At 40.4% G+C, this 26,395-nt stretch overlaps 1 protein-coding gene across 4 annotated transcripts in view; it reads left to right on the top strand.

Moving 5' to 3' along the window:
• sema5ba (sema domain, seven thrombospondin repeats (type 1 and type 1-like), transmembrane domain (TM) and short cytoplasmic domain, (semaphorin) 5Ba) overlaps window positions 1-26,395 on the top strand; it is a 173,118-nt gene that overhangs the window by 16,124 nt on the left and 130,599 nt on the right. For 3 of the 4 annotated variants that reach the window (XR_011980028.1, XM_072686122.1, XM_072686117.1), the window contains exon 2: window positions 18,656-18,735. The gene's annotated coding sequence lies outside the window, so the exon portion shown is untranslated. Of the gene's footprint in view, window positions 1-5,059; window positions 5,250-18,655; window positions 18,736-26,395 lie in introns of those variants that run through there. The other variant, XM_072686118.1, reaches the window with a different exon arrangement.

Raw genomic sequence — 26,395 nt, 5'->3', positions numbered from 1 at the left:
ATGGTAGAATACAGAGGGCCGAATTACTTATGCATTTATTTTTTGCATTGACTTGCATTGAAAATGTGAGTTAATTTGTAATAAAGTAAATTCTCCTGTGAAGAGATATGAGCATAATAGCTTCAGCAGTGAAGCATGTTAACATAAGCACTCTATTTGAATGAAAGAGTTCACTCCCAGTGTAAATACCTGTGTACATTTTGTCACTGTGCCCTAACACAATGCTATCGCTTACGAAAGCCCACTTATTTTCTAAGATTTGGATGTAAGCCCGATGCAGATTGGATTACTTTATCAGGGGAATGTCTGTGATAAAAACTTTACACGTCCATAAATCTCTCACATCTGCACGGCAATGAACTTGCCACAGGATGAGCCACATGATTACATTCTATTCACAACATAGGGTCACAATGTCAGGCACTGGAATAAATAGAAGAATAAAGAAGTACTGAAATACACTGGGAGTCTGGGCTTCAGTATGTTGACATAATTACTTAAGCCCTATCTGGATGGGATTACATGTAGCTCCTCTATAAGTTTATATCTGGATCAACCGTGTTTGTGTTTTTCACCCATCTCCTCTGAGAAAATTACAGACTGAATTATTTACTATTGTTCTCTGAAGTTGTTCTCTTATTTGTTGTTATGCTTATACCATGCAAACAAGTCTTTTCTTCCTTATATCCCACTTTAGACAGCCAGAGTACAGAGTCAGAGCACGCACACTACAGTGCCTCTGGAACAGTGGCAATTAGCAGATACAGGTATTGAATCGACAACCCTGCAATCAATAACCCTCTAACCACCGAACCACTACTACTACTGCACTGCTGCCACAGATGTCGCCTCACTTTGGTTGCAATGCACTGTATTTAGTCTCAGAGTGTACGTGTCCGCCCTCATTAGATACCAAATTCTTAAAAAATTAAATGAAATCAGGCCATTTGTTGGAACTGTGCTTCATCCCAAACTAAAACAAGAACCATTGCCACTCTCATGGGACTATATTATGCAAGCATTTGGATGATAAACTGGGGAGATGTCATTTTTACAGCATTCTTTATTACAGCAGTCCCCCTGATTCACTAATTCAGTCTGAATTTGGCTTTGGTTTCTCTTGATTTTTACTTATTTTGTCAAAATTATGATAAAATAATTTTGGCTTATTCTGCTGTAATAATTAGTGACCTTGAGAACTATTATTATCTTAAAAGAATATTTTTCTTTTTTTGTCAAATTTTTTAAGCCCTTAACTGACCACACCATATGGAAAAAAATGTCTCACTTTATAATACGATTTGCATTCCATGAACATGAGGCTTTATTTCTAACAAAGACAACATACTTACACATAAACTCATACACAGTATGCAAGAGACAGGAAGAGCATGAAGTCAAGTTTGGTAGCTGTTTATTTTAGTTTATTTCACAGTGACAGAGTTAGCTCCGAGCTAATTTTGATATGGATTTCACCTGTTTATAGACCTCTGCATGAGAATTCCTTGTGGGTTAGAAAGAGGTAAGCCTGAGAGAACTGCCTGCCTGACAGCCCCTGGGTACTAGTTTGAACCTAAGAAGGAAGACAAGCATGCAGTAGATAAAGCAACCCACACTGGAGCACTTCCAGGTAGTCGTGAAGACCTCCGAGCAGTTGGTGAAGTAACAGCTTCAGTTCAATCCAGACAGGGTGGATGCATCTGTTTCTAAGACTGGAAGAATTATGGGCCTGTGACAGTTCTGCAGTGAACGGACTGAGGTGTCATCAGAACAAGCTGTTGTGATGTATTGCCTTGGAGCTTTGAAGGAACCTTGCACAGTCGTGAATTTGGTGGAGTATCCCTTTAACTCCTCAGTGCTCACGTAAGCACACCCACGGGCTTGCTCACTGGGGTTTATCACACCCACACTAGCTGCACCTCTGCTGCATAACACCATTTATGAAAGGCTATTTATCAGCTGTAAAGGGCTGTGTGGCACTTACAGGACACTGTACAGCGTGTTCAAATGCATCCTCATTAGATTTATTGCTGCTGAGCTAAGTGATGAAACTGTGCTGTAATTCTGTGCTATTAAGTGGATTGTATAGTCTCTTATTTCCTTATAAATCTGTGGAGCTGTGGAGGACTGTATTTTTTATTGCTAAATTTCCTGTAAATATAAATAAAAGTTACCGCATTTTGGTTACACGCTGCCCTCCAGAATGATTGGCAACCTTGCAAAAGATGAGCATAACGGCTAGGAAAATGTTTGAGACTAAATGTGTTATTGGCATCTATAGACTCAACTATGCATCGCATATAATCAGATATATAATTATATTCCTTAGAGGAGTATCAATTCAAACACTGTTAAAACACTATTAAAAATGGTCTGTTTTGTATCTCAAATATTACTTAATATCAATTAAACTGTGTTTGTTTAACTCAAACACTTTGAATAAGCTATTATGATGGACAAATAATGGGACAAAAGTATTGGGACACTTGCTCATTCATTGTTTCTTCTGAAATTAAGGGTATTAAGAAACTATTTCTCCTGCAGTTGTTGGAGTACCTGTCTTTCCTGTCTAGGAAAGGCTTTCTACTAGATTTTGGAGAATTGCTATGAGGAGTTGATTGCATACAGCGATAAGAGTGTCACCTCATCCTTCTTCCCAACGCATCCCAAATGTATTTTAATGGATTACTATCATTCCAGAGAACACAGTTCCACTGCTCCACAGCTTAATGCTAGGGTCTTTACACCCCTCTCAGCTCAGCTCATGCTTACATTAGGCATGGTGATAATAGGTTGATGTTTATCTGCTCCAGAGAGTCTAGAGAAGCAATACTTCTCTACAGGAACAAGACAGGCTGTGTGTGTGCATTTGCACATCTGTGTTGGCAATAAGTGCAAGATAAAGTAGCGGGTAAAGAAGGAGTGTCCACTGATATTTAGTCTTTTCATACAATCAAGAGATTGTATGATTGACAAAGATCACAGTGATGGTTCAAAATGATGGTTTCACAGAAATGGCAATGGATTCTAATGGCATCTAACTGTCAGGAGGGCTGGGAAGTGGTTAGAGCTTGCAGAGGAACAGTACCCCAATTTTCTCTTATTTAAAATATTATCTGATCGCATTATTAATCTTTTGCAGTGACTCAGTCCACTGATCTTAACCACACCAATAACCTTTGGGATGAGTTGATCAAGAGAGCCAGATAACTTTTCAACAGATGAATAGTCTCAGATCCTTTTAGATGTATTCTCCTACCTTATCTACCTAATTCTGCATTATAAGAGAAGATTCAGTGATGATATGTTGGGCAAGGGAGGGTGCACAAAGTACTGCAACAGTTCCCATATTGGTACCATATTTCTGCGAAAATTTAGTTTGTTTGTTTTTGTTTAAATATAGATTTCATTTCTTTGTACTTTCCGATTTCATCAGACCAGAAGATTCAAAGATTAAGCTTTCTTACTCTTCCTTCCAAAAGATGGCAGTAATTGTGAAAGTAGGCAGTAAAGTAGGCACTGTATATGAATAAAAATGAGAAAGCGTCTTCAGTCTGTAATGGATTCTTGGGGTGAAAAATGACCACCTTACAATCCATTCAGGCCTAAATGATCTTAGATGATGCTCCAGTCTCAGAGAAAACTGCAGCTAAAACTTACTCGCTGCAGTTTTAGGGTTACTTCTCTACTGGAAATGAATCTCTCCATCACTTTAAACATCCATGGGAAAGGAGCTTATAGCCAGTTTCTGTGATGAAACTCCCTGGCCCCCCTGTGGTACCGGTTCTATTTCCGAGGGCCTGGGGAGGCCTGGTTCAGCAGCCCCATGCGGCGAGCAGTAGTCTGGGTTTAGATCCATGCTGCTGGAGGCAACGGAGAGGAGGAGGGTTCACATGAACCCCAACCGCCCTCCGCAAACCTCCCCATCTCCCCCTACTGTTAACAGTAAACACGTCTTTGTTGGCATCCTGCCCAGTGACACTCGGCAGTTTACAATGCGGCGGCGGTGCACACTTTGACTTTGCGAATGTGCGCTCCTATTCATTAGGGCTTGGAAAATGACAGAGCTGCTGCCACTGTGTCCTGAATGGAATAAACAAGACATAAAATAGGGGCTTGTTAAATGTAGACAGCCAATTTGTGCTGCCATTATGCCGTGTTAAGTCTTTTTTTCTCCTCTCCTGAAAGATGGCACCATAAAAAAGTAGATTCGAGGACAGAATCAGAAATGACTCCTCTCCCAGGTCTTTCATTCACAATGATTTATAGCAGCGGTGTGAATGAAGAAACGACCTGAGAGGCTGATATAAAATCTTTGAGAGTCCTTCATAAGCAGTGGCTGTTAATCAATGGATACATTTCTGTGTAAAAATCAGATCTGACTGTAAATTGGGGAACAACTCTAAACACAATTTGCTAACAAGGTATAAATGTTAGTTTAAATGGTTAATTAAAGCGCTCATATCCTGCATCCTAAGCATCCTAAGTCTTCATGTACCAAAAAACAGCTATTCAGTTTCCCAACAGCAGGCTGTTACTGTGCCTTTGCGAAAGATGTATGTAAAGGAGCCCTGTTATGATTAGATACCCATCAATCAGTTTGTGTAACTGGACAGAGCTAATCATGCTATAAGCTATAAGAATTGGCAGATGTTAATATAAAAACAGGCTGTTTTATGTTATTTATGAACTGAGGAACCTGGGAGGGTGAAGACCAACACACTCCTCCGACACATGCACAACCAGCCAGCATCTCTTTTTCCGAACCTCTACCGATGCAACATCCCTGGGCAACCAACACACTCAGAGGAAAGAAAGGGCCATCTACCCACCCTAGAGAGACTAAGGCGAGTTGTGCTCTCTCAGTTGCCGATGGATATTTTTCTGTGATATATGCCCTTTCTCACTGTTTGGTGTTTTTCACTTTATGGCATTATTAGAATCTGGCAAATATTCTTTACATTGCTTAATCCACTCTAATGAAAGGACCAATAGAAATGCTCCTGTAAAGTTGCTGTTTTAAAAATGCATAGTTTTTGCATGACAGCGACAATATACATCGAACAGCCATCACATTAACCTTCTTGTTTCTGCACCACCATGTCAGTGTCACTGCAGTGTTGAGAATGACCCACCACCCAAATAAAAATACCTGCTCTGTGGTGGTACTGTGGGCCCCTGACCACTGAGGAACAGGGTAAAAGGAGCTAACAAAGTATGCAGCGAAACAGATGAAGTGCTCCTGAATGGTAAGTGGAGCTGAAACAATAGACACGTGTAGAGGCAAGGAGGTGGTTTTAATGTTATGGATGGGAATTAGGAGAATTGCAAATATTTAAAATGATGATTTTTAATTGCTGTTTTTTGTTTGGGTTTATTTGAGTAATGGAGTTGAGTCAATTCATCATGACAAGCCTCGCGCCAAGTTTGCTGTCAAACCCAGCATGGCAGCAGTCTTATTGTGGCATCATGCAGCAAGTGGCCTCTATGTTTCATTGACACGACTCTGTCTGCGTGCTGGTAGTGGCCTGAGGCCACAAGCCTTCTTTTTCTGGGTTCTGGATAATCTCCAGTCTCCCTCCCCTCCAGCACTCCAGCCACCGCTGAGGCGTGTTGCTTATCGCCTTTGGATCTTCGCCACTAATGAGGACTAGACTTGGCCAAGATTTATCTGCATGTAAACGCACGTTTGATCCCTCGTCAATTATCTCTCCTACTAGTGTCTGCCCTCTGAAGTCTTAATGGTGACACTGGCAGAAATGTCGCCTTGCTGAGACACCCTGCTCTCTCTCTCACACACACACACACACACACACACACACACACATATATATATATATATATATATATATATATATATATATATATATATATATATATATATATATATATATGCTGTTCTGGATGACATGGTTCCCAGCCAAACTCCCACATCACACTCACCTGATCTTCCTGAAAAGCACGCTGCAGTTGCCTCTACGTTCTATATAGGAAAGAAAGGAGAGCGATCGAGTTCCAAACAGGCGGCGAGCCAGAACTGCTGTCATTTCAGCCATAGCTCACATGAAACAAAGACTGTCTGGAAGAGCCGGTTTTGTTTCCTCCCAGGCTGTGTTTTTTCTTCTTCTTCGAGTCACTGTAACTTAATTCATGTGCTCGTTTGCTTATTCATCTTAGTCTGCAGCTTGTACTTTCGCTTGTTTACTGATATGAGTAGTAGCACTACTTTAAGTATTAGGAGGAGCTGCATATAGATGTGGGTCTTTATTGTGTAGGCATAATCCTTTAGCTGCTCAAGCGTCTCTGCTGAGAAACTCATTCAGACTAGTTTTTATGAATGAACCGAAGTGCGATGATGATATGATCATAGTCACAGACTCATTCAGAGGCTGAACTCTTCATTCTTCATTTGGAGCTGATGGTTAATTTGAAAATAATATTCAGTTTTTATGAGTTTCCTGAGGAACTTTTTAGGGAAGACAGCTTTAAGCAGGTTGTAGTGATACAGTTATACGGTTATGCAGTGTGTGGCCTAGGGGGTAAAAACACAGCCCTTTCTGTTGCAGACTAGGGTTTAAATACCAGGCTGAGCAAGAGGTTATTTACGGTAGGGATGGACGGTTTCCACTTTTTAAAATGCAGTCATATCCTCTTATGTATTACAGGGGGCTGTGCTCACAGGGAAACAAACTAAGTGAACAAGCACAATTTTAACTCATTTAATTAATGACTGTTTAGGAAGAAAGCTGATTTGCATTCGCTTAGTTAGCAGCATAACAGCCTGCTCACCACAGAACACACTTAGAAATGTTTAGACGAGAATGACTCAGATCAAGCGACTGCTGGATGGATGGAAAGCTGAATTTAAAGGGTTTTTCCATGGTTTTTAGATCTGTAGCCTACTCACTCCGCAGCAAAGACTCGTAAAGCCTCCGACCTGAGAGCACAAAGTCGAGTGAAGGGTCTTAGGAGTGCTTGCTTGCGCTCCCTTTTAATCAAGCTTAGCATGTTGCTAAACTTGCAACTACAGAAGTACAGTTTTTTCCTGGCTGTTTTTGGAACGTGATATCACCAATCACTGAGCTCCCACAGCACCCTCAACCTGTGGATATCTGACACATCAGACACGTCAGAATTTTTAAATACCTTCCTCATTTTAAGATACCCTCAACATTTTTAAAACATTATACCGCCCATCCCTGCTTTATGGTTTTATCATGTACCTTAAATGTGTTTTCGAACACTTGTTTGGAGTGGACCAATGTGGACTATTTAGCATTTTTCTTTAGTTCGATCTGTTTTGACAGGTGTGAATGCTCCACCTGTACTCAGATGTGCACCAAACAGCTGAACCAGGTTTTTAGCTGTGCAGGCGATAAGTCAAAGTATATGAATATGAGGCACCAGGAGCGGATAGCTTCCTCACCTCCAGCAGTCCGCTTGAAACAAACCCCAGACCACCAATGCCAGGAGGACCAGAGTTCGGGTCTGTGGACCACTCCTGGGCTTGAAAAACCTGGGGCTGACCAAACGTACAGAGCAAAAAAATGCCTTGAGGCTACAACTGCCTGTCTGTTTTCTGAGTGCAAAAGCTTTGATTTTGTCACACAGATCAAAGAATGCCAGTTCTATTGATTGGCAGTTGATGCATAATTAAACCAATCGATCTTAAAAAAAAGAGGAAATGAAAGCATGGGTTGGTTTATTTCTCTGAATGTTGTCTCTGTTCTCCTGAAACACAAGGGGTTGAATTATACATACATTTGTGCAGAGTCAATGCAAAACATAATTACAGGGGAAATTGGAACAGTTATGTTCCCTCACAAGATAACGGAAGATGTTCCCCTGGGGGTACCGTTCCTTGACATTGTTTGTGCCACGAAACGTGTTTGAAAAAAGTTTAGTAGCTTTTTCTTCCCCCATAGAATCAAGTGAATCAAGGCAGGAGACTTGCAGCATTTAAAAGGCATAAGTCAGGCTACTTAGCATTGGAGCATTTGTTTTCTCTAGTCCTTAAAGTTTGGATCTAGTTCATTGGAATGAGAGATTTACACTGAATCATTAATTACAGCCGTGTCCATCAGGACAGGGAGAACGTCCTGTGCCTTAGTGATTCATCTGACTGCCAGTAATTACTTATTGGATTGGCACTTCATTCAGTGACTTCAATTCAATTTCATTGCTAAGTTTATTAGCCTTAGTATTCTAACCAGGAGAGTGTTTGAAGAGGTGCTTTTCTTCATAAAATGAGATGGGTGAATTATTGATTGCACTGAGTGAGGGGAATAGGGAAAGCTGGATTCTTAAGGTTTGGTCTTGTCTTATTTCTGATTTCACTGATGTTTGATCTTTCATGACCTGTAGAGAGCAGGAGTACCTTGAACCAGCCCAATGATTGAAGAACTCCTTCGTTTCAAGGTCGTGGAATCTATCATACTTTGACCATTAGGGGAATATTATCGTTATCTGTTTAGCTGAACGGCCATCTCTCAGAAACACCTTCCAGTAGGTTCGGTTAGTAGGCCGGCTCTGCGCTCCCTTTGAACTCAGATGAATGGCCTACTTAAGAAGGCAACATGCAATTCAGACATTAAACATGCCAGGCTGTTTCAGACAGCAATGTAACATTTATCAGTAAAAGCTTTAATCCGGGAGTTGTTACGCCATGAGTTTGGGTGTCGTTAGAATCTCCAAGAGTACACATCAAGCAATCTAGCTATGCTATTGCTCGGTAGACTGTGAAATTTGTCTAGCCAGTACAAGACAAACCATCTCATTATTTCCTTTGATGTATGTCAGGGTTCCTCCTAAGTGTGTCACTAGCAGCTGCTCTCTGTCCCATGTGTGTGAGGCGGTGGGCTAACCTTGGTAGAATGCTGCCACCGAGCTCTACTATATTAAACATTGATTAGAGGAGGGTGACCTGTACAGCTGAGGATGACATCCACTCTAAGCAGTAGGTGGTTCTTTTACTAGGTAACAAAACGTGTTCCACCACTCTTAAGATCCCTTTAATTGTTCCAAAAGGTTCTCGGATTTGTCATAGTTCTATGTAACCCTATTGCCTTTAGTAAAGATCCTATGAAGACCCTTTAAGAGTGTAGTATAGGGGTCAGCAGCCAAAACGAGAGGAAACTCACAGCTTGCTTTGCAGAGATAACAAATCAGCCCCAAACTAATTCTGTATCTCATCAGGATTATTCTGACTAATGTCTCTTTCAGTCTCTGATCTCCTGAAATGCTGCAATGACAGCATTAGTACTAATGGATGGTTTAATCCACTGCTACAAAGCAGACTTACTCTTAGTCTGTTTTAAGTACATTGTAGCTCTACGGGCATTACATTGCAGAGTGCAAACACTTTATCGCAGTGAGAGCGCCGGTAAACGCCAAGATCTTTCTACACTTACAAAGATTTAATGGAATAAACTGGAATAAAGCTTTCTGTGAACTTATTGTTCGGTTTTAGCTAGTGTGCTTCCTTCCAACCATATTTGGTGCACTGCTGGTATGCCCGCTGGTGGTCAGCCAACCAAGATTCACTTGGTTTTTCACTATTGGGCCAGTATCTTATTACCACTGAAGGTCCTACAAAAGCTTGTTTGCTGGGCTACCTCTTCACATCCTCACTCTTTTCCAGCTAACAGGTGCCAGATAAAAAAAAAAAAAACTTTAGTAAGACAGTTAGTTAGTTGAGATAACAGACCATGAACAGTTGTCTGTTCATTTTAAAGACTTTGGATTGACTGCCTTTCTTGGTGTAACATTCAAGCCATGTGTTATCTACTGTGGTTTCTGTGGTCACGCTCTGGGTTTAATATAGCTAATGCAACATCAGTAAAATTCTGAGCAACTCGGAGAGAAATGGGACAGTGCTGTAAGTTGACAGGCACCTCAGCGAGTCAGCAGATATTTCCAGTGGAGTGGACACTTTCATTAAAAACAACTAACTAGAATTTTTGGACACTGCATGCATTTGGTGCAGCCTGTCTGGTGTAACATGGTCTTTTGGGCAGGGTCTTTGGCAGTTGAATGAAGCAAGACCCTCGTATGTGTTACTAGTATGTGACCGGCAGTGAAAGCGGCGTACATTACATTTAAGCCTTGAAACCCTAAAAGCTTAGGTGTTGGCCAACACTTCAATTCTTTATCCTTAAATGACATCAAAGTCTCTGATAGTTTCTTAGCAGTTACTGTTAATTAAGCAATAATACATGAGAGGCAGTGCTGCACTATGGCACTGGTGTACTGCCAATATCCCAACTGCAGTGCCAATATACCAACTCCCGTGCCAATATCACACATTATAGCACAAAGCTTGAGCGTATGATTGTGATTATATCATCATTCTGTTATGACTGTTTTTTGATCAATTTTAAGATAAAGAGGACAGAAAAGGTGAGATGAGGTGAGATAGTTGTGAGATAAAAAGGCTGTTAAATGTTAAGAACTTGTATTTGTGTGGAGCTGGACTTTGCTTTGTATCATCCCGCACTGTATTCGGATTATTCATTATACCTTAAACAGTGCAACAGATCATGCTCCCTCTGTTTGGCAGATATAATTTTGTGCTTGCCCCCACTGTGAAGAACCATGCTTTTCTGCCATCCCTGACAGATGCTTCATATAGTGCGGCATCTGTTCATTTAAATATATGTTCAGAAGTGGTTTGTTTGCCTCTTTTGAACAGATTGTTCAGAAGTTCAAGAACCCCAGGACACATTTCTTCAGCCATTTACTTATTTCCCTTCACAGCCCCCAGACACACCCCTAGAAATAAATGATACCGCACTGTTCCTTGCGGAACCTTTAGGGGTCCCGACTTCCTTAATAAACAGTGGGAGAAAGATCTGGACATAGAAATTCCAGAATTCACTTGGTAAAAGATGATGGGGTAGAATGCACTTCATCATTGATATGTATGAGGCATAAAGTTATGCAGGTTAAAATCTTCCATCGCCTTCACTGGACCAAAGTTCTAAAGACTATCGTATTGATGTATTTGTCTTGTAAGTGCTGCTGTCGTTGCTAGGTTACGTGTGTATGTGGCGGAGTAATACTTGCTTCGGTCTTTAGAATGCCATTATCCTGCCATTATCGCACCATTAGAACATCTCTCAGCCAATCACATTGCGGGGTCGGAACTAACTGCGGTATAATTGACAGTAGTTACTGAAAAATGGGTCTAAAATAAGCCAAGGGGGTTCAAGGGGGTAAAGTTAATACAGTAAAGATTATACCTTATGTTGCTTGTTTCTATGAATATCTGTTACTGTATATACCTCTTTACCAGTGTGTGTTCATCAATCTGACCTGAGTCAGATTAGCATGCACAGTTGTTTTTCGTGCAGTCTCTTAAGAGTAAAGGTTCTGGCACAGGTCTTGGATGGATATACAGTTCCAGGGTCAAAAAACATAATTTTACTACACTTGGTTTGCCTTTACTTCATTTTGATGTATTTGCTAATAATGTGTGGAGCTGTAGGAGGGAATACGAAGACCTGAAAGTGACCCCATGGCGTAGTATTTGCAGCTTATTGCAGGCTATATATTTCTCCTCATTTCTTTCGGACTGAATGACTAACTGGTGAAGATGTATTAGACTTTCGCATAGACTTTCTATCTGCTGGGTCAACATGTGATGTGTTAAGTGTGAAACTGCTCCTATGGTCAAAGGTTGGTTGATCCTGCTCTCAGGTCACCCGACCACTTTGTGACATGTCTGTGATATGGATATAAGAATTACCTCAGCTACCTGAAGGGCTTCCAAAGAGGGGGCCTCGTATGTAGGTTGACGGAATATTCCATTGAAAAACAGAGGCGGATGGCACTTATGGAAATGTCAATGTGTCTGACGGCCTCTATAGGACTCCTCTGTGTCTCGCAAGGCTCTTTTAGCAGCTCTGCGGTTCCATCCTTCCCACATTCATCCAGGGCTGAGTGTTATTACGTCCACAGTGGGCGGCATAATTACTGCAGCTCCGCTCTGTTTGGCTGCAGTCACACCGGGGATGGCACGGCAGCCACCCCAGCAGGTGGTCTTCCCGCCTCACAGAGAGTACTCTCAGCCTTTCACTCGCTGTCATTTGTTTTGTTCCTGCACGCCCAAGGTCCCGCTGGCTAACTAGAGGGAGAGAGAGAATAGAAACCCACCAGCTCCTGCACATCCTAGGCATTTGCTATACGCTCTGGCTTCTCCACAAGTGCATTCACAAAAAAAAAGTTTTCACTTTTTCACACTTAAACTTTGCTACAGTCAGTTTGTAAAACTGCCTGTAAAAAGTCTGTAAAAAGGTCTTCGGGTACAAATCTGCTGTGCTTAGGCCAGGAATGTGCCGTCTTGGTGTACTGAATTGTTATGTGCACTGATACTGACCTTTTTAAATGGGTCTGGTGTTGACCAGACATGACCGATCCACATTCAGTACTGTTACAGCGTCAGTCACAGTTGTTGTAATGTTGTAATAGGGTGTTATTCAACAGCCTACTTGATCATACACTGCATTTGTTTCCTTGCTTGTGTTTCTACTGTTTCTAGTGTTATTATTTTTTATTAAAAGTTAAAATATGCACTCTTAAAAAAGGCTTTATGAGTTCTTTATTAAAGGCAGTGGTTTTACATCGAGTTACAAAATCTTGGATTTGGATGTCCTAATGGCTCTTCACAATAGTGGAAAACCGTTCATATAAAACCCTTTAATATTTTTGGAAATAGTTAGTTATTTCATGTGTAGTTACAACCCACATCCCACAGAGTTAAGGTTAAGGAGAAAGGGTAGTGATGGCTGAATAATGAATGTTGGTAACATTAAAATACATTTAAAAAGTGATATATTATTTTCATTTTATGTTAACTACATTAGCAACATTACCTAGAGTGCATTTCCGGTGTAGAATGATTGCGCAGCTTAAATGGTTCCCATTTCCAGACAGTTGCTAAGCTGTTGCTACATGGTCACTATAAGGTCAACTGTTTTCTAAGCATTTGCTGTAGAATTGGTGGTTGGTAATTTGTTGGTAAGTGTGTGCTATGCTGTTACTAAGGTTCTCCTATATGATTGCTTTGGTATCTCAGATGGTTGATGTGGCATTTACTATGGCATTTTATGTAGTTGCTAAGATGAGCACTGTGATGTTGTTAAGGGTGTTTAATTGGTGGTTGCTATACTGCCCTAAGTGACTGCTAGAGTGGTTGCTCTGGTTGCTAAAGTGTTCCAGATGGTTGCTATGATGGCTACTATGGTATTCCAAATGCTGCTTTTGTCCATATTGATGTTATTTTACTCAGTGATTGTTTCCACACGGATTTATCAGTCTGCTCATGTTTCAGCAGAAGTCGTTTGTCGTTGAGGTTCTTTAGATTCCAGTGTTAATAGTAAATAGTTCATTGAATATTTCCACATTCAAAACATGATGGACTGATGAACTGAACACTGAATGAGCCTCTCATTTTTTACATCTTGAGTAGGGATTCACCAATCTGCTATTAGGATCGGATATCGGCCCCGAAATTAACAAAATTAGCTGGATCGGGTATCGGATACTTATGCCGGTCCATGGAACCGATCCTTTCACTTTAATTTGTTGGTGTGAGACTGCACTACATGTGCAAATAAATAAATGACAAATGGCAATTTAGTACATTTATATTGATATGTTAATTTGTTATATTATATAAAGTAATGATTAAGTCAATCCTGATGCCTTCAGTCTCTCCAACATGGTGAGGTATACGGTTTATTAATACAGCAATGGTATCGGATCAGTATCGGGTATTGACTGATATGCAAAGTTCATGTATCGGGACTGAAAACACCGGATCGGTGCATCCCTAATCCTGAGTACGTATTTCATTCTAGTCCAGCTCTGTTATAGTCCTTATACATAGAAGAATGATACCAAGCTCTCACACAGTAAGGATCACACTTTTCCGTATCTGGAGAGAAAACCTGAATGCGTGCTTACTTAGGCCAATGCAGTTGAGTTCGACTTGCATCTAAGCAAATGGATCTAGAATCTGATTAAGTAAAGGCATCTGATGTTGTTGCACCCCCCCCCCCCCTGTCTTCCCTACGAGAAGGTGGTCATTTTCCAGATAACCAACTTTCATCATTCTCGCCAAAAAGCAGTGCTGGAGCTACATAATCATTTAGCCACAGTTATGCCTCTGCAGAGACAAATTAAAACCTGCAGATCAAACCCCAAGCTCTGCGGGCTAGGCTGCTCGCCTCAGTCACCCTCCTTCCCACCTGCTGTAGCTTTCTGAATATTTAGCTGGCTAGAAGACTCCCTTAATGCTGTGCCCCAGGGATCTGGTTGAAGTCTGTAAGTAAATGTTTATCCCACAGCGAACACCTGGCTGTTTGGAGAACATGCCTGCAGAGCACAGCTCCTCGCATGTAGCAGCATGGCAGGGAGTGAGCTATACAAACAGCAGCGGCGCCATAATATGTTGAGGGACACGAGGACGAGCTAATTTCTCTTTCAAACACCGTTCCTTAATGAATCCTTTCAGGTGGGCTGATGTTACCCAGAGAAACACGGTTTCTGCTGCTTCCACATTTGCCAGGATTGTGTCACTGGCTTTCATTCAAACACAGGAGAGCTTTCTAATGGCTTAGTGATTTAATTACTGCATGCTGGCATGCCGTGGAGGACTATTCGAATGCAAAGGAGTGGTGAACGTCACAGAGCTGCCATACGTGTTTCAAAATCTGTTGCATCCTCAGTCAGTATTTTACATGGTCTTGTGAAACGAGAGCGAGGGGAATGAAAGGCACCATCAGCAGGTGGAAGTCTGGCAAATTAAGTCCATGTAGTCTTAGGAACACTGCACTTAAATAGAGGCACATTTCTGTTCTTTTTTGTCAAGGTTTGAGGAATATGTACTACTGGATTATTGCTTTTCCAATGAAGGGTTTCTTACTATGTAGTTCTGTCTTTCGTTGTGCCATTTGTTGAAGGCTGATGCCAATTCAGTCAGCACAGGCTTGTACATAAAGAACTTCACATTGTTAATGTTTCATAATGTCTCTGCTGTATAGGCATGCACTGATATAAAATACATCATGAAAATGGCCTTTTATCACAGTTTACAGGATTATTACATTAGTATCACTGGAATAAATTAAGATACTACTTACTGTACACAAAGTGTTCAAGTTATCTTTTTCAAAAACAGTGTTATTGGCATTTATACACTTGGAGTTTTATGTCTTTAAAAAGAATCGCTGGCAGCACTTCATATGATGGCACAGCTTTCAATAAAGGGTTAAGTAGTTTAAATACAGGTTAAAATCCTGGAAAAGCCCATTTTCTTTATTGTTCTGTAAAGAAACGCATCAATACAATTACTTGCTTCTTTCTGATACAATAGCAGTACCAGTACCATATATAATTCCGAAAATCAATTCCGAAACTTCAAAGCTGATACTGTATAGTCTACAACCATTACATTTACACCTCCAAAATTGGCATACATCCAGCCTACTAAGGTGTGTACTAAGCCCTTGTAACCCTAATTGAAGTTGAAATGCAACGGCTACTTTAGGAGAATATGATGTTGTTGACACTTACAACACTGGAGAGCAGCACGTCACCACCACCACTAGTGCCAGTGTCCGTAGAAGGGGAGCTTAAAAATGGCTTGCGGACTGGAGAAAACCCTTAGCTGACCAGCTTTTACCAGCTCTTCTCATTGATATCCACTCCCTCAGAAACAAACTCAGGAAGTGAGGGAGTGCTTGGCTGGAAGCTACTGTCTTCTGCCAGCTAACCAACAGCAACAATATCTGTTAAGACAAATGATTCATATTAATTATTAATTAATATTATTAATATCAAGTGAGGCGATGTAAAGCAACCAATCAGAGCAGAGCTCAACATTGTTTTCATGAACACTCCATAAAAAATGAAATTCTGTTGTAAATAGGGTTCTAAAACTTCACATGGACTTTTTTGTATTGTGAGCTGTAAAGGTGCTCTGACCAATAACACACTGAAGCAGCTGTAATAACATCAAATAAGCTTGTGATGTTAAAGTAGTTGGCAGTTGATGGTGGCAGAGGGCGCTGCGTAGCTAGGGTAAGTCTTGCTGTTTGCTATAACGTGTATCATGTCTGTAAGTTACTCTGATCCTGAGTTATGAAGCCTAAGAATACCGGCGGTGCGGGAATCGGGTTCAGGGAATGGATCGGCCCCGTGGATCGGCCTAATTATCCGAAAACCAATTTATCTCATTTTGTCAGTATTGGATCGGTACATTCCTAGGTCCAATCCTACAGGAAATAAAGTCTTATTACATAAATATGCAGTACATTTAAGAACATTTTTTTACAGCAGTGGTCATATGAAGTTCCTCCTAAGAAGCATCTTCTTCTGAGTTTGGATCTCCCTACGCATTTGCAGCATTACTGAAGCTAGTAATCTCTTTGTCATTGTATTTATTTGTGCTAGATGTAGCTGTGCTGCTGGTTTCAGTGGCAGAGACTGCTGGCTAAGCTGCGGTGACCTTTTAAAGCAGTGACTCTCAGAAGTTGTTAATGGATTTATTGAACGTGGACTTGGCTCTCGAGCCAGTCAGATCGTCAGAGTAGTGGTTCCTTCAAGAGCCTCATTATTTACTCCTTAATTACTCTGGCCTGGTCCCTCTCCCGGCTTTGCACTTCAACACACAGAACTGACCTGGGCTGAATCCACTGAGACAAGGGGAACTTGCAGGCTGGTGGCCATGAGAGCCGCAAAGAAGAGCCCTAGACGCTCCGGAAGCTTTCTGTCCTGCCTTATATTAATGAATTACTGGACTCCAGAGGGCTGCCTTCATCAACTGCGTAATCGGAGGGGTGCTGTTAAGTGTAAACAGCAATTGTGTTGATGAATAATATCCTGTCACAGTGAAGGAAGGAGCTTGATTGCCTCTAAGGCTGCACACTTAATCTTAGAGTCACAATCAGAGCTCACATAGGCAATTGTTATAGAGACAAATGCATAATGGATCATTACATAGAGGGTAATAATTATACATACATGTGTGGTATTTTATTGTTATGTGTGTTAGATGGCCTGTGTTCTTATAATAAACTATACAGACAAAAGTATTGGGACACTCAATAATAGTTTCTTCCCAAATTAAGGGCAATAAAAAATTTTGTCTTGCGTTTGTTGGGGTCTCTACTTGGGGAAGGCTTTTTACTAGATGTTGAGCATTGCTGTGCTTCAGAGAGTCATATTTAGTCCTTTTACAGGGACTAAACAAACTGTATTTGTCAGAACATAGGTGCAATTTAAAGTAAAGTGAATGCATTCATTTGAAGGGATTTCGACAAACATTAGGACATATAACATACCTCTGTTCTATATATATATATATATATATACATATATATATATATATATATATATATATACTATACCATAATTCTGTAGCATTATATTATGCATAGTATTCTGAGCATGTTTCAGAAGTCTTGAATAAGCCGATGGGTGATGTTCCACTTTTCACTTTTTTATACTTTTCACTTACGCATTATCCTGAGTTTTGCATTTGTAAACATAATGTTGGATGTTCAAGTGCAGTTTACAGGTGGGAAAATTATTTCCCCACATTTGAGACGTCACCTCAAATGTAACAATTCATCAAAATATATCTCCTTTGCCATGAAAACGACTGTCAGTAATCAAAACAAGGCATCTTATTAGCGTAAGGCATATTATCAAAGTAAAGTAAGAAGAAGAGGGGAGGGCGTAGCTAATGGTAGTTGCTTTTAAGTCCTAGGCTAAGAGTGCTGTCCTCTGTTGTCAAACATAAACCACATTTATAGCCATTTATCTGTACATGTCGACAATTAATACACAGTAAATTATTATGTTTCTACAAAAAGCAGCTGTTCAGCCTGACCCAACTCCCCATGTTCCACATTTACAGTTTTGTAGGCATTCCAGAATGCTTCCGGTTTCCAGGAAAGAGGATGCTAGTCCAGACATTGGAGCGAAATTTTTGTTTCGCCTTCTGTTGCTTCTTCAAGTACATAATGCACTAAGTATAGTACATGCTCAACCCTACTGTTATCTCATTTTGTTTTCTTGCATGCTAACTCTGTGCTGTTCCACAAAAGGAGAAAAAACACTATACAGAATAGGCTAATTAAAGGGGTCATACAGCAGCTCCATGAACAATAAATGGTAGTTGTCATAGAAACAAAGACCCACGCTTTTGATTTTCTGTATTTGGCACAATGTCCTGTTTTTTTTTACGGTTCTTTTTTTCCAATTTCATGAAAAGTTTGAGATGAATGCAGATATTGCCTTTTGCTTTTTGCTTTCCTCCTGCATGCAAATTGGAGATGCTAGAGGCTGTTACTATGGTATCACAGAACGGATGCAGATGCTCTCAGTCAAGTGCGTCTCCCAAAGCCGCTGCTTTTTCCGAGTGAGTCTTAGGAAATCGTTTGCTGCGGAAGGTTTTATTTTGACCATGCCCCCCCCAACACATATCTCTACTTCACCAACTCTCTCCACGTGCCTCCCTCTCTACTCCATTTGAGAAAGTTAGTAAGCGGTTTGTTTTTGAGAGTGGGACAACTGTTTGTGGCTCGCTATTTCACCATAAAAAGGTCTCATGCACGTCCTTTCTCTCTCTCTTTTTTTCTGTCCCCAGAGGCTACAAAAGGATTGCCATCTGTTTCTGCAGCAACTCTGCACCCTGAAGGATGACATGCCCGTGATGCCTGTCTGGAAGTAGGTCTTTCTGCATTTCACACATCCTGCTGTGTGTCGTTACCCTTTATACACTTACCGCATGACATGACCTCTGCAGTCAAGTCCTTGGCTGTAAACCACATGTTGAGAGATTTAACCATTACATTTGAATCCGGGGTGCCGAGTAGAAATGGGGCAGTGTGGAAATGTACTGTGATTAAACCAATAATGACCTTGTTAAAATTAGGGATGCACCCATCGCCTTTTTCAGTTCTGATACTGATACATAAACTTTGCATATTGGTTGAGACCTGATACCAGTCCGATACCATTGTTGAATAATGAACTGTATATCTCACCATATGGGAGAAACTTTAGGCATCAGGATTGACTTAAACATTACTCTCATTCTTCTTACTCTACTACATCTCTACATCTCTAATATGATTATAAAAGGTTACACTGCACCATGAATATGGACATATGGACATATTGCGAATATTTTGTTCACTTGAGCAGTACATCTTGATGGTTTGGACTCCCAAAGGGGGGGGGGGGGGGGTCTTTCATGCCTTCTAATGTTGTTGATTTCAGTCTTTTTACTGATTACTGTTTCTGTAAAGCTGATTTGTAACAACACCGGTTGTAAAAAAAAATGCTATACAAATAAATTTGATTTGATTTAATTTGATTTGCGATTTATTGTTTGGTTATTGTAATAGGATCTGCCTGGATTGTGCAGCTCTGAAAACACTTGTACAAGCTACGTTTTTAAGTGTTTTAGACAATGTTTTAGACTAATGACTTGATGATTTGCATTATTCTAAAAGGCTGCTCTACCAGGTACCCAATATTAATTTAGAATTGGGAGAAGAATCTTTCTCCTATTTTGCACCATAATTGTGGACGACTTTCGGAACAAATTACAGCGTAATGATTTTGTCTCCTTGAGTGAGTTTAAAGCGGAAGTATACGCATAGCTGGATATGTTATGTTATGTTTGTATTATCGATTTGGTACTGTGTTTGTTTTGAACATAGTTATGTAAATTTCTGGATGTCTGTTTGTTATGCTTGATTTTAGAATCCCTGTAACTGTTAATGGTGTCCTATTTTGGCTGATTCTCCGAATAAAAAAAGGACCTGGTTAAATAAAGGTTAGATTTGGAAAAAAAGAAAATCACATAATGTAAACAAGCAGTGAGTATTTACATTAAAAACAGTACATACTGATGCAGCTATTCTTAATTTGTATTGATGAAAAATTCAAGACTGAAACCACAGGTGGTTCTGTGGAGTTCATGTCTCCGGAATTTCATGATGAACGGACCAATAGAAATGCTCCAAAATGACTTGGAATCAAATATATTTTCACTGACATCCTTTAAAAGATTGCGTGAGAGTGACAGTATGTTATAAACATGCTACATCAGAGCTATGGATTCTATGAAAAGTAGCCGAAGTACTGTAAAAGACCAAATGAAGTTTGGTTAAATACAACTAGAAATACGCTACAGACAAAAATGACATTGTTCAAAGCACCAAAAGCTATTTGAGTACTTACAGCACCCTGTTGTGGAGAATCTTAGGCCTGCTAACATGAGTGCTTAAAGAACACTGCAGGTCAACTGCACCTTTCATTACAAAACAGTACATCGGTCTGGTTTAACTGGATGAAGTGCAGCAGATTCTGAATAAAAATTGTACTCAGATATTTGAATAGTAGTTTTTTTAAGAATCTGCCGCTACTGATGCATTTAATCTGTAATCACGTGTGTCGTGATAAATGTTGTTTATGGTGAAAATGTCTTATGTCTAAATAAATTGAAACATTTTTATCATGTCACCCACTCCAATATCAAATATACCAATAACTTCCATCCACTGTTAAATAAATAGCAGCAAGACAGGAACAAAAAGTGAAAGAGAAACATCCAGATATACCAATTCCAATTATTTCACATAAACTGATTGCTCTAAGTTGATGGTTTTATGTCTTCTTTTAAGTCATAAAAAGCTGTAAAATGATAATTCAATCTATGTGTGTTTATATTCTGATTCTTACTGGGAACTTTACCTTCAGGTTCATCTAGGTGTTATTTTTTTGTGTGGTGGTGTTGAGTTATGAAGCTAATGCCACATGCAAAGGAAGGAAAAGTGTGGTAGCACCACATATTACACAACTGGTAAAGCAGGCAAGTGAGCCTTGTCTCTGAACTAAAACACACACACACTAATTGTGTATAATTATCAAAGTGACTCAAATTTGAACCAGCATGACTATCAGTAAAACCAGCATGTATTATTAAAACCAGCACCCGTCACATTCCTAATGCTGAGGACTGCCACTGCTTTGCTAGACTACCATCTGTGCTTCTGCAGTCACGCTTTTGAACTTAGCAAGCACTCCTAGACAGACACCAAAGTCAGGATGGAAGACCACCATCTGCCTTGAAGCTCAGAGAAAGTTTGAGAGAAGCTGTTCTCTGTTTCGAACTCTTGCAACCCTTTAGTCCCCTCACCTCTCCGCTTTTTCCTCTCGCCGGCTCTGCGATTGTGTCCCTGTAGGAAGTCAGTCAGGCTTTTATGTGAAATCCCTTTATGCTGTCTCAGAAAATTAATGTTTTGAAAAGGAGTGGTTCTGTGGAGAGCGAGAAAGTGCTGAAAACTTCATTGCAACTGTTAATGGTGAAACACAGCCTGAAGCTTTTTCCCCTCCACAAAGAGCAGTAATTTCAGGAGCTGTGGGAGTCTGCCTAACATGCTGCTATGTTTAATTGGCTGTTTGTGGGCTTATCAAAACTTGAGCATTGATGTGTAACTGTCTGATACATAACGTTGCCTTTTTTGTCCTTCTTCTTTTTCATAAAGGTGCAGACCTGTGTGTAAAGTTCACTGCAGACTCATGTAATATAGTACTACATTTGCCGTCATGGCGGAAGGCAGATATAGTTTCACAGCCAGCTTGGCCGGGATAAAAGCGTACTGTCCTCTGGGGCTGCCATTTCTTTTGAGAAGAGCACATGGCTTGTCTGAGGATGTGAGATAACGAAGCACAGAGTACCTGGAGTTCCAGCGCTGACTCCTCTGAATTTCTCCTCGACCCGTTCTGCGACAGGCAGGCCAGGCCTTTAACCTGCTTAGCATACTTCCCCAAGCACTGGCCTCCCCTTTGCCACAAGCCCCACCGGTGCCAGTTCCCCTCATTAGATTCCACTGTACCTTCTCCCAGAACCTGATTCCGTCTGTGACCTAAATGTTCCCCAAATTACATCAGTGTTGCAACAGAGTCTGTGGTCCTCGCTCACTCGCCTCTCATGAAGAAGCTCCATTCTGTTTGTTTTTATGGTGTCCTGTTCCCTGTATAACGGGGCCAAGACGCTGCCATCTTGTTTTCTTTTTCTCGTCCTGTTGTTTGCAGATATTGGATTTAGGATGACAATGAGCCGGAAGAAAACAAGCTCTTTTAAAATATGAATGGAGTAAGACCTAGAATGGGACTCCTCATCTATAAGGGCGCTTTAAGGCTCTGTTTCACCCCAAGCCAAATTAAAGGCATGCCATTATCCCTGGCAAATTACCACACAGCCTTTGTGGTCCAGCCATGGTACATTAGTGTGCCTTAAGACGTGGCCTAGCTGTGCCCATTCACCCAACAAAGAGAGGGTCCGCTGGCAGATCCTTGGCTGGTCACACAGAGGAGCCATTCAGACCAGGCCGAGGGGGCCGTACGGCTAGAGGGCCATGCCACAAGGGATCCAAGACATACTTTTGGCCTAGTTTTGGTGCAGGAACAACCTCTACAGATTCGAAACCAATTAAGAAGTTTCATCAGACAACTGTCCAGGTGGCGGAAAAGACAGGAATTCAGTGGCGAGGGCTTCACTGAGGCAGCGGTTATTTTAAAGCCTCCAGATGGTTGAGTTGCTTGTTTTGGTGCTGCCTTTGTGTGCTGCGTAATTAGAGGGCAGAGAAATGTTGTGGCTGAACCAAATTACAATGTGGTCGAGGGTCCAATTGCTGGATTTTGGCTACAAAAGTACAAAGTGCCTGTGGTGTCTGCGGTACATTTGCACATGATTCCGCCAACAGCTTTTGACTAGTTTGAGTGATTATACTGTGCCAAAACAAATGTTAATTAGTTAACGCCAAAGTTCCAATAAATATGAACTGCAGTAAATATGTGAGGGTGAGTAAAGTGGAGGCAGTGGATGAAATGAAGAGATTTGTTGTAAAGCAGTCAGAACTGCAGCAAAGGGACCCACATTTACCACTCCATCACAGTTTTCTGGCCTTAGGAGGAAAAACCCACCCAATAAACATAACCTCACATACATCATGCACAATAGCACATACACCGTTCAAATAAAAAAAAAAATGCCAAGAATAAATAGCATCACAAACCATGACTATTAAGAACTTGATCTATTAAACACATATCCAAAATGGGTTCATATTAAAATTTGAATTTAAATATTGTTGCTTACCATGGCTTTAACCCCCCAGCAATTAATCAAGTTAGCATAAACCTGGTAACTATAATAAGATCCAGTGTATGTTATTATTATTCCTAGACATGTTCTTTTCAATTTCATGCAGTATTCTTGACTTGGGCTAACACTTCATTCATATGTGAGTCCAGGTCCAAATTATATGGCTTCCAGTAACATAACGCAGCATAATTTGCTGATAGGTCATTCGAATTCATTTTTTATGCGTCTTTAGAAGAACACGTCGTACAAATCCATTACAATCAGTCATAGTTTTAATGACACCTGTGGGCCACAGAATGGATCACTTTCTTTACTTGCTGAACTTGCCATTCTCAGAAACACAGCAGAAATGAGGGTCCATGCCAACCATGAAGAGGGTTGAAGGTCTGCTTTAGGCCATCCTGTTTAAGAGTGTCTTGCATTTTGCTTTAGTTTAGGTCTTTAACAGCTTGCACCAGTTCATGGTTAGAATTCACAATGTTGTCTCCAGATCTGCAACTGGATAAAAAAAAAAGAAAGAAATTCTTCTTGGATGTTCTTTTTTTTTAATAACTTTATGCTTAAAAATGTATTGAAATTGAAATGAGATTTTTATGCATAACTTTTTTACTTAAGATTGATTCTAAGAACGATTGTGGCCTTGTACAATATGGCCTTAAACTTTAGTAAAGAGTGTAAAAGTTTCAAATGAAAGCCTCTAAAAATGTAGAGAGCCAGAGATTGTTCTGAAAGTACTGTTAGTGTTTACAAAATGACATTTCATGCCTGGCATTTGTTTATATAGATTTAACTAATTATTGGGAAATTTTAAATGTTGATTTTCATTGTTTAGGATAAGCTGTAAAATACAACAAAAATCTGTTACAATTGGCCTAAATAAGAGAACAACAGTGAGTGTCTCAAGAGGATCTTAAGAAAATAATTTATAATAATATTAAAGAGAATATTTGAGAACTAAGATTTTGTCGTAGAGTTGCATTAAAGAACATTTTGTGAATCCAGACCCTGATTTGTTAGGTTCTAATATAAATTTTCAAATATCATAGATATCATGCACGGCATGTCAAACAGGCGAATAAAACACCATATCTTTTAACCATGGATCGTCCTCTTTTCATGTCAATGGTCATGGTCCATAGTAATCTATTCCGACACGCAGTTTGTGAACAGAGGCTGATCTACAGTGACTCTGGCAGCTGGCAGATCCACCATTTTTTGTTCAATTGGCTTTTGACACGGCAGCGGGCATATAAAGCACTGTTCAGTGACTGTTCTGGCTGCAGAGTTAGCTTGAGGTATTCTGTAAAGATGACGAAGAGAGAGTAGAGAGTGTGTGATTTCTCCAGCCGTGACCCACCTTTTCATGGGCGTATTGAAGAATGACATTTGAGATATGACTATTTTTTGGCAAAATTGCCGGAGATTTCATTCCTTTTGGTAAAGCTGAATTGCTTAGTCTACTGTCCACTCTTAAAACTCCATCCACAATCACTGGATCAAATTTGTACAGAGAACTAGATTTCTCAACAGCGTCTTTCTGCAATGCAGCAATTTCTCCTTGGAATGACTGGCTTTGTACAGAACGCACAAAGGCATTTTCTTCTTCAGCCAAGTCTTCAGTTGACAGTCCCTGGATATCTTGTTTGTTCTTTTGCTTGGCTCTCTGCTGATTGAAAAAAGTGGTTTGTACTTTTGTACTCTTTCTTTCTTGTTACCATTTCTGAAGTACTTCTTTAACTTCTTTACTGTCCATGCCACTGCTTGTTAAAGATTTCTCCAAGATGAAACGTAATTTAGAAGCTAACTTGTAGGACAGTATCCTTGGTTTAAGACTACAGCACATGCTGTGATATTAGTTTTTACTTATGGGTCAGCATCAGGAACCACACCTATTTTGACTGCTTCTGTTTGGTGACACTGATACTGAGACTGGGAGAATAATATTGGGCCCCTTTGGGTCCAGGTTTGAAATAGTTTGGTGAACATGCCATGTGATCTGCATCTGCAAAATTCAGTTTGGTGCTGATGTGTCTCTATCTTTAATAAGACTCAAAAAATGGGGATCCTGTTTGCTATATCGACTATATGTCCCAATGTTTGTGGACATCCTTCCCTAATGAATGCATTCAGCTACTTTAAGTTGCAAACTCATTGCTGACACAGATGTGCAAATTCACACACACACACACACACACACACACACACACACACACACACACACACACACACACAGTCCTAGAAAATTCCTAGTCCTAGAAATATTGGCAATAAAATAGGACTTTCTGGAGCAGATAAACAGAAACCTATTGGCACCATGCCTAATGCCAGGCATGTGCTATAGAGGGGTATAAGGCACTCCAGCTTTGAGCAGTGTTACAATGGAACTGTGTACTGGGGTGTGATGGTGCAACATCAAATACTTTTGGGATGAGTTGGGGAGTCTGGATGAGATCCTTACCCCACTAACGCTCTTGTTGTTGAATGCAACAAGATACTGCAAATACTCTAAAGTCTAAAAGAAAGCCTTCCCTAAGCAGTTTCGGAAGAAACAATGAACAAGCAGGTGTCCAAATACTTAAAGTGTATGTTTTAAATGTTGTAGTGCCTCCAGTGTACTTGGGAACAGCCGTGCTGTCTGGTGGTTTATGTTAATGGAGCTACTTTCCCCACCCTACTATTGTTTGTATGCTTGAGGTAGGACACTGCACCAAGTCCATCTTAACTGGCAATTGCTATCTTCCTGAAGTCATTGGGGGTAATATATCTGTCTACACTGAAAGTATTCAGTTAAAGCAAACCATGCAGCCATTTCTGCCATCTTTGTGCTGAGTCTTGTGGGATTTCCTCCATCCATCCCATCTTGACTTTACCCAAGCCTTTACTTGGCTGGTAGAATGACTGGTGCCAGGCCTAGGGGACCATAGATTGAGCTCACAATGGATAAGATAACTTGTTTGGGGTTTAATTGCTATGCTGAAAGTGAAAGCATCACGTTTGACATCTTATTGAATACCAAGAGCTCTTTCCATGCGTAGCTGATCTCTGTCAAGATCAGGTGTATAGCTTTAGCTTTGTCTTCCTCAGGAATTCCAGCAAGCACAGAACAACGAGTTCTGTTTATTAAGTGAAAAAAAAAAACATATTTGATGCATATTTCTGTGAGCTTAAACAGGGAAACAGCAAAAGCTGGGAAGCAGTGTCAGTGAA

Source organism: Salminus brasiliensis, chromosome 8, assembly GCF_030463535.1.
Source record: "Salminus brasiliensis chromosome 8, fSalBra1.hap2, whole genome shotgun sequence".
Classification (NCBI taxonomy): domain Eukaryota; kingdom Metazoa; phylum Chordata; class Actinopteri; order Characiformes; family Bryconidae; genus Salminus; species Salminus brasiliensis.
This window is presented reverse-complemented; position numbering and strand designations above follow the sequence as displayed.